This window comes from Acinonyx jubatus, chromosome X, assembly GCF_027475565.1.
Source record: "Acinonyx jubatus isolate Ajub_Pintada_27869175 chromosome X, VMU_Ajub_asm_v1.0, whole genome shotgun sequence".
In the NCBI taxonomy this organism is placed as follows: domain Eukaryota; kingdom Metazoa; phylum Chordata; class Mammalia; order Carnivora; family Felidae; genus Acinonyx; species Acinonyx jubatus.
Window position 1 is genome coordinate 867,809 of NC_069389.1, and position 7,166 is coordinate 874,974.

Consider the following 7,166-nt stretch of genomic DNA (forward strand, 5'->3'; position numbering starts at 1 on the left):
CTCTAGGAAGAATGCTTCCCTTGTGTCTTTCATACGTTAGTTTCTACACGTCTGGCATGTAGGGGTTACTTGGTTATCTATTTTGGTTATCTGTATGGAACAAATCACCCCAAAATGTCGTAGCACAAAGGAACCCCAAGCTGCTGTTACGTCTCCTGATTCTGCGAGTGGACAGGACTCAGCGGCTCTACGTGGCCTTGGCTTGTGCCGTAGGCAATTGCAAGACTTCAAAGGATAGAATGTTCTAGATGGCCCCTTCATACTCCTGGCAGCTGAGCTGACTATCATCCAAGAGTTTTGGTAGGACCTTCGCCAACTGGAAGACTCGACAGGATAGAATGCTCCAGTTGGCACACCCTCATTCCCCCCACCTTCAATTGCCCAAAGGCAAGTGAGGGGCCACCCCAGACTCAAGAGGAGAGAAACAGGGGTCCGCCTCTCCTCGGGGGTTGCTGTAAAGAATTCACACTCATTTTGATGGCTCTCTAGTAGCGATCTCTTTTGAATGAGATTTGTGTTATTTCCAGAAGAGACACTTAATTCTCACATCGACTCAAGGTAAGATGTGTTCATCCCAATGACAGTTGCCTCTAGAAATGGCTAAGCCTCCACCAGCCTTTCATGTCAAGCTCCTTCTGTAATTAATTGTGTCAGAATGTGCATGGAGAGATGATCTCTTATCTTGAGTCTCGCCGGCTTTATTTCTGAATCTGCCCAACACGCTAGATGTAATCGTGAAAAAAGGCGTCGGTGCAGCTGAAAGTCGTGAGCGACGCGGTTTGCTATCAGATTCATCTCTGAGCGAAAATGGGTCCCAGTTTACTCTGCTGTAGGGACCATTATGTAACAGAAGCATTTCCCCACCCCAGCGGAGAAGACTGCACTAGACGGGAGGGATACAGGACAGTGGGGCTTGTATGCTACAGGACCACGTGAAAAGATGTTATTTCATTTGTTTCGGTAGAGATGGGAAGATGGGAAGATACACAGGGTCCGATCCAGAACCTTCTAGAGTGGAGGGGGGGTTGGCTTCAGAGGGTGCACGAATGGACACAGGGCTGCACATGTCCGGACCGGAGAGAAGAGAGCCTAGTCTGCGTGCACTTATGTTACGTTTGTGTCTGTTCCCGTCACTTCTCTGAGCCGACAGAGACAAGCAGCACGGAGCACAGATCCGTGGACATCACAGGCCAAAGAAAACCAGACTCCTCAACTGCATGGTTTTTTTTTCTGGGCCACATAATTACAACGTACTAGCACGCAGGGCTGAGTCAGCTGAATAACAGTCCCTAAGGAAACAACTGAGTCCTAGCAGCGATGCATGAACAGGAGTCCCTGTTCATCGCTATCCCAGTAGCCTGCCTTCCCTTGCTCTGCCTCCCCCTCCCCCAACCCGGCCTTGCTTCTCACAGAAGATACCAGCAAGCAGTCACTGCTGACCAACGTCCTGGGCAAATGCGGGAGAAGTAAACCAGTTCTCCAGACTTTTGCTCAACAAAGGAAGTGCGACTGGAATAAGCAAAACTTTTTCATTCGTGATGTGATAAAGTCTCATAGACAAAATTACGTGAAACACTAGCTAAGTGGAGGCCTAAATAAATACATACATAAACAATGGGTGTCGATTGTTGACATGATAGGGCTCTGTCAGTCTGGGTATACAGCTCCCCGGGAGCGTGGGGTCCACCCTGTGTCCAACACACAGAAAGAGTATAATTCTGAAAGCTGATGGAGTGAATAAATGCATGCATGAATGAATATATAGATGGATGGATGGATGTGTGCATCATGCATTGATGGAAGGATTAATGGATGCATGCATGGATGGATGGATAGATGGATGGATGGATGGACGGATGGACGGATGGATGGATGGATGGACAGACACAATGACAGATGGATGGATGGATGGATGGATGGATGGATGGACAGACACAAGGACAGATAGATGGATGGATGGATAGATGCATGGGTGGATGGATAGCTGGCTGGCTGGCTGGATGGATGGATGGATGGAAGGGAGGACGGATAGATAGATAGATAGATAGATAGGTGAATGAATGAATGAATGAATGAATGAATGAATGAATGAATTGATGGGTGCATGGTTGGGTGGGTGGGTGAAAACATGAAAGAATCATCCACTCTTGGTTTGAAAGGTCCCTTATAGATGTTAAAACGGGTTGACTTTGTCCCTCAAAAAAGATGTTGAAGTCCTACCTACAAGAACTTATGACTATCCCTTAATTGGAAATAAGGTCTTTTCAGATGATTGCATTAGGTGAGAGACTTTGAGTGGGCTCTAATCCAATATGACTTGTGTCCTCATAAAAAGGAGAACTTGGATATGCAACAGACATGTATAGAGGGAAGACCATATGAAGACAGAGGGAGAAGACGGTCGTCTGCAAGCTGAGGAACACCTGGGGGTCCCAGAACTAAGAGGGAAAGGGTTTTGTCCTCACAACCCTCAGAAAGTACCCACACTGCCAACACTTTGACGTCGGACTTCTGGCCTCCAGAATGGGGAGGCGGTAAATTTCTGTACTCGTGAAGCTACCCATGCACGTACTTTGTTAACGCATCCCTGAGAAACTCACAAAGGCGTCATCCTAACCTTCAATGGGTCAACAAGCTTGTTATGGACAGAGTGGCTCCTTCCACTTCTGAATGGATGCAATGAACAGAAAATCCACCTGTCCCCCCAACCCCCTTTTCAGACATGGAGATACAATGCTGGTTTCCAGATTAAATGAGGCGCATTCCTTCATGAATTCTCAGATCCCCCAGCAGCCTGGTCTCCCTCTTAACAATGTGCCCTGATTCAAGAGGGTGGTCCTTCCTCTGCAGACTTCATTCACATGGCTGAACAGTCATATAAGAAAGGGGGTCATCCGGTCCATGCCTGGTCTCAAGAGGCCTTGAGGGTACCCGACTGGTCGGGGCTCTTCCCAGGGTACCAAATACTCCTGTGCGGATGGATCCATGCCAACAGCAGATCAAAACCATTGTCTAACATCCCAGGCATCAGCAGTCCCGCACTCTGTCTTTGTAGGACTCTGTGTATTCCCAAAGGAATGGGTTGCTTATTGTGGGATACAGGATGAATGAGATGGTCTGAGGAGACATTGACCCAGGTTGGGTTCTTGGAAAGAGATCCCTAATTTCTCAAGTACGGCATTCTTTGAAAAATGATAACTGTGTCATAGAAAGAAAAGAAACACTGACGCCAGGTACCACATGGATGGATCTTAAAAGCATGGGGCTCAGTAAGAGAAACCAGTCACAAAAGGCCACATGTGCATGATGTCCAAAACAGGAAAATCACAGAGACAGAAAGTGGATGAGTTGGGGGGGGGGGGGGAGTTGGTAACCAGAGGTTACCAACGGGGATGGGAAAAGACAGCTGATGTGGACAGGGTCACCTCTTGGGAAGATGAAAATGTTTGGGGGCAGTTGATGGCTGGACATCATGAATGCAGTCATGTCCATTGGGTCATGCACCTTACAATGGCGTGTTCTTGGTGTGCCTGGATGGTTCAGTCAGTACAGAACACAACTCTTGATCTCAGGGTCATGAGTTCAAGTCCCACATTGGGTGTGGAGCCTACTTAGAATAAATATGAGGGGCACCCGGGTGGCTCAGTCGGTTAAGCGTCCGACTTCAGCTCAGGTCATGATCTCATGGTTTGTGAGTCGAGCCCCATGTCGGGCTCTGTGCTGACAGCTCAAAGCCTGGAGCCTGCTTCGGATTCTGTGTCTCCCTCTCCTCTCTCTCTCTCTCTCTCTCTCTCTCTGCCCTTCCCCTGTTTGTGCTGTGCCTCTCAAAAATAAATAAAAACATCTAAAAATGTCTTTAAATAAATATTTAAAAAATTAAATACACAAACAAAATGAAAGGGCACGTTTGTTGTGATGAGAGATTCACGTCCATCATTAAAAAAAAAAAGACAACATTGTACTCCAGCATCCCATGCCTACAGAAAAGTGCCCATATCCAAAGGGAACTTCTGGATGGACTTTTGCAGAGGGAATATGGTCGGTCAAGAACCCAGGTCAAGAACCACACTCTGGCCAGTTCCCCCAGTGCTCAGCCCCCTCCGGTATTTTATCCCAACACCCAACTGGCCGGCCGGTGACCCCATGATCTTTTTCAAAAGCTGAGACCCAGACAAAGACCCAGCTGCCCATAAGCATGGTTCAGAATCATACTAAGGAAATACTTGCCTCGATGTTGCTCCGTGTCCTCTGCTCCCATGCTCTCGTGCTCTTCAGATAGAATCCTCTCCTGATGTTGCAAGTCCCAAGACAGACTATTACGGGTAACTGCTAGACCCCACGGCCACCACTCCAGAAGGTGCGTGAACACAAGAGGAAGGGGAGGGGAGGGAACCTGCTCAATGTCTTTTCATGAGATTATTTCTAGAGCGGTTTTACGTTTATGGCAAAAGTGAGCGGAAAGTACCAGGAGTTTCCGTATGCTCACACAGATAGTTTCCCTGTTGTCACAGTCCTGTATCTATCCGGTACATTTGATATAACGGATGAGCCAATACTGATACATTATCATTAGTGCATCGACGTTCATCGATGTATTTTAAATGTGATGTTATTATTACATGGAGACATTCTTATTAACTAGTTAATAAGAGTCTATGTTAAGGTTCTTTCTTGGTGATGCCCATTCTGTGGGTTTGGGGACACATACAATGACATGAACCCATCTTTTCATGATCATACAGGGTGTCTTCACTGCCCTAAAAACCCTCTGTGCCTCACCTGCTCATCCCTCCCTTTCGGATCCCTGGCCATCACCAATCTGTCTCTGTCTGCATGATTTTCACTTTTCCGGAATGTCCCAGAGGTGGGATCACACTCTATGGAGTCTTTTCAGACTGGTTTCTTTCACTTAGTAATGTGTGCGTTTAATGTTTCTCGACGCCTTTTCATGCTTGAAAGCTCATTCGTTTTTAGTGCTGAGTAATATTCCGTTGTCTGCATGGACCACAGTTTATTTATCCATCCGTCTGCTGAAGGACACCTCGGTTGCTTCCAAGTGTGGGCAATTATGAGGAAAGCTGCTGTAAACGTCTGTAAATACGTAGGTAGATAGATAATAGAGAGATAGGTAGGTAGACAGATGCACTCATAGAAGATTCATAGATGATTCATAGATAGATAGATAGATACATACATAGATATGTAGACACATAGATACATAGATATAATAGATATATATGAATGATGGATGGATGGATGGATGGATAGATATAGAGATAGAAAGATAGATATAGAGAGATAGACTCATAGACGATTGATAGGTAGGTAGATAGATACATAGATAGACTCATAGATGATTTATAGACAGATACAGAGATAATAGATATAAATGGTGGATGGATAGATGATAGATAGATAGATTGATAGATAGATGATAGATAGATAATTCATAGATGATTGATGATCAGTATGTGGATAGATAGGTAGACTTCTCAATTCAACACAGCTCACACTGGGGTGCATGACTCAGCTGTGGGGCACCCTGTGCACTGTAGGATGTTGAGAAGCATCCTTGGTCTCCACCCACCACATGCCAATAGCCCCACACAGTTGTGACAACCAAGAGTGTCCCCAGAGCGCTGACGTACGTGGGCACAGGGCAGGCAGACACAGTGGCATCAGACTTGCCTGCAGAAGCCTATTGATCATAGGTATGGTTGCCATCTACTGGTAGTTGAGTTTGAGTAAAGTGGACCACCCTCCATATTGGGTGGGCCTCACCCAATCACCTGAAGTTCTTCACTGCGGAAATAAAAGCTTCCAGATAAAGACATTAATTCTGCCTCAAGGCTGCAAAATAGAAACCCTGCCTGAGTTTCCAGCCTGCTGGCTTGCCCTACAGGTGTCCAAGTTCCCAGAACCACAATTGCATGAGCCAATTCCTTAAAATAAATATATACGTGTGTATGAATGTATATACACACACAGCTGATTGAATTGACGTCCGTTGAGGTGTAAAATAGCCCATTGAGTTAAAAGCACGTTTTTAAAAGCACTGTTGACAATGGCCAAGCGGTAGAAACAACTTAAATGTTCACCCATGGATGGAGGAAGGACCAAACTCTGGTCCGTGCACACGGTGGGATGTGACTCAGCCTTGAAAAGCAGGGACGTTCTGCACCTGCCAGTACGTGGACGGGCCTTGGGGACATGATGCTCAGCGACATAAGCCACACAGAAGGGCAGATCCTGTGTGATCCCACGTATATGGCGTCTCTAAACAAGTCACATGCACAGAGACAGACAAGAGATGGTGGAGACAGGGCCTGGGGACGGGGGGGACGGGGAGTCAGCGTTTCACGGGGACCGAGCTTCACTTTGGGACGATGGCACGTTCTGGACATGATGGTGGGGATAGCTGTCCAACAGTGTGTATGTTCACATGCCCCCGAGCCGTGCGCTTAAGACGCGGCGAACAGGGTAAATTTCACGTTGCGTCTTTTCTCACCACGACGCACGAAGGAATTTGCAAAGAATATTTTCTCCCCCTGAAATAGGAAGAGAATTCGCTTTCGGCCACATACTGGAAGCAGGGAAGGCACGGCTTGGAAAAGTCACCCAAGCTCCGGGTGCATGTATCCTGGCCGCTGGGGAGGGCCCCCGGCAGTGACCTCACAGTCCCGCTTTTCGTAAAGTTGGGTCACAGTGAGACGCTGAAGCCCGTTTGTCCACGAGCTACTTTCCCAGCCACGTGCCCTCTGCCCGAGTTCTCCTTCTGCATTGGGTGCGGCCAAAGCCCTGTGGGATGGGCTGCGGGGGCTCTGAGCTGGGGATGCATTGGGTAGGGTGTTTGTGGGACACGTCCACCCCCGTGGAGGCTGGCGGTCGCTGGCCATGTGGACGGCATGACTGTCCTGTAGGAACGTCCCCACTGCTCAGGGTCCTGTCCTGACTGCGGGTGGGAAACAGCATTACATTTCTGGAGGCCATTGAGGTGTGTGCAGCAGGGGACCCTATACGAGCGCGTCTGGGAAAGGGACTCGCGGATTTTCTTGGGTTTGTCTGCTGTTATTTATTTTTATGTTTATTCATGTCTTAGAGACAGAGAGAGCCTGAGCAGGGGAGGGGTAGACAGAGAGAGAGAGAGAGACACGGACAGAGAGCGT